Source organism: Schistocerca cancellata, unplaced genomic scaffold, assembly GCF_023864275.1.
Source record: "Schistocerca cancellata isolate TAMUIC-IGC-003103 unplaced genomic scaffold, iqSchCanc2.1 HiC_scaffold_625, whole genome shotgun sequence".
Lineage (NCBI taxonomy): Eukaryota > Metazoa > Arthropoda > Insecta > Orthoptera > Acrididae > Schistocerca > Schistocerca cancellata.
Window position 1 is genome coordinate 30,001 of NW_026046636.1, and position 2,500 is coordinate 32,500.

A 2,500-nucleotide genomic window follows, 5' to 3' on the forward strand; every position below is an offset into this window, starting at 1 on the left:
ATGTCATCGGCGTACGCCACCACGCCTCGCACTTGTCGCAGTTCCCCAAGTTCCTCCAGCACAGGTTCCAGACCCACGTCCCAGAATATGGGACCGCAGACTGAGCCCTGTGGGCATCCCTTAGTGATCAACTTCTCAACCGCGGGAATCTCGTTAATCCATTCATGCGCGTCACTAATTAGATGACGAGGCATTTGGCTACCTTAAGAGAGTCATAGTTACTCCCGCCGTTTACCCGCGCTTGCTTGAATTTCTTCACGTTGACATTCAGAGCACTGGGCAGAAATCACATTGCGTCAACACCCGCTAGGGCCATCGCAATGCTTTGTTTTAATTAGACAGTCGGATTCCCCCAGTCCGTGCCAGTTCTGAGTTGATCGTTGAATGGCGGCCGAAGAGAATCCGCGCACCCGCGCGCCCCCGGAGGAGCACGCTAAGGCGGACGCGGCCTCGCAGCAAGGAAGATCCGTGGGAGGCCAAGGCACGGGACCGAGCTCGGATCCTGCGCGCAGGTTGAAGCACCGGGGCACGAACGCCGCGCAGGCGCGCGCATCCTGCACCGCCGGCCAGCACGAGGCCAACCAACGGCGAGAGCAGACCACGCCCGCGCTAAACGCCCGCACTTACCGGCACCCCTACGGCACTCACCTCGCCCAGGCCCGGCACGTTAGCGCTGACCCACTTCCCGACCAAGCCCGACACGCCCCGATCCTCAGAGCCAATCCTTATCCCGAAGTTACGGATCCAATTTGCCGACTTCCCTTACCTACATTATTCTATCGACTAGAGGCTCTTCACCTTGGAGACCTGCTGCGGATATGGGTACGAACCGGCGCGACACCTCCACGTGGCCCTCTCCCGGATTTTCAAGGTCCGAGGGGAAGATCGGGACACCGCCGCAACTGCGGTGCTCTTCGCGTTCCAAACCCTATCTCCCTGCTAGAGGATTCCAGGGAACTCGAACGCTCATGCAGAAAAGAAAACTCTTCCCCGATCTCCCGACGGCGTCTCCGGGTCCTTTTGGGTTACCCCGACGAGCATCTCTAAAAGAGGGGCCCGACTTGTATCGGTTCCGCTGCCGGGTTCCGGAATAGGAACCGGATTCCCTTTCGCCCAACGGGGGCCAGCACAAAGTGCATCATGCTATGACGGCCCCCATCAACATCGGATTTCTCCTAGGGCTTAGGATCGACTGACTCGTGTGCAACGGCTGTTCACACGAAACCCTTCTCCGCGTCAGCCCTCCAGGGCCTCGCTGGAGTATTTGCTACTACCACCAAGATCTGCACCGACGGCGGCTCCAGGCAGGCTCACGCCCAGACCCTTCTGCGCCCACCGCCGCGACCCTCCTACTCGTCAGGGCTTCGCGGCCGGCCGCAAGGACCGGCCATGACTGCCAGACTGACGGCCGAGTATAGGCACGACGCTTCAGCGCCATCCATTTTCAGGGCTAGTTGCTTCGGCAGGTGAGTTGTTACACACTCCTTAGCGGATTCCGACTTCCATGGCCACCGTCCTGCTGTCTTAAGCAACCAACGCCTTTCATGGTTTCCCATGAGCGTCGATTCGGGCGCCTTAACTCGGCGTTTGGTTCATCCCACAGCGCCAGTTCTGCTTACCAAAAGTGGCCCACTTGGCACTCCGATCCGAGTCGTTTGCTCGCGGCTTCAGCATATCAAGCAAGCCGGAGATCTCACCCATTTAAAGTTTGAGAATAGGTTGAGGTCGTTTCGGCCCCAAGGCCTCTAATCATTCGCTTTACCGGATGAGACTCGTACGAGCACCAGCTATCCTGAGGGAAACTTCGGAGGGAACCAGCTACTAGATGGTTCGATTAGTCTTTCGCCCCTATACCCAGCTCCGACGATCGATTTGCACGTCAGAATCGCTACGGACCTCCATCAGGGTTTCCCCTGACTTCGTCCTGGCCAGGCATAGTTCACCATCTTTCGGGTCCCAACGTGTACGCTCTAGGTGCGCCTCACCTCGCAATGAGGACGAGACGCCCCGGGAGTGCGGAGGCCGCCGCCCCGTGAAGGGCGGGGAAGCCCCATCCTCCCTCGGCCCGCGCAAGGCGAGACCTTCACTTTCATTACGCCTTTAGGTTTCGTACAGCCCAATGACTCGTGCACATGTTAGACTCCTTGGTCCGTGTTTCAAGACGGGTCGTGAAATTGTCCAAAGCTGAAGCGCCGCTGACGGGAGCGATTATTCCGCCCGAGAGCATCCCGAGCCAACAGCGGCGCGGGTCCGGGGCCGGGCCAGGTAGGTCCGTCATCCGGGAAGAACCGCGCGCGCTTGCCGGGAGCCCGAGCGCCCAAAGGGGCGAATCGACTCCTCCAGATATACCGCCGAGCAGCCAGCCAGGACACCGGGGCTCTGCCCAACAGACGCGAACCGAGGCCCGCGGAAGGACAGGCTGCGCACCCGGGCCGTAGGCCGGCACCCAGCGGGTCGCGACGTCCTACTAGGGGAGAAGTGCGGCCCACCGCACACCGGA

At 60.2% G+C, this 2,500-nt stretch overlaps 1 pseudogene; it reads right to left on the reverse strand.

Moving 5' to 3' along the window:
- The window catches only part of LOC126135379 (large subunit ribosomal RNA), a 5,968-nt pseudogene that overhangs the window by 2,882 nt on the left and 586 nt on the right, over positions 1–2,500 (reverse strand).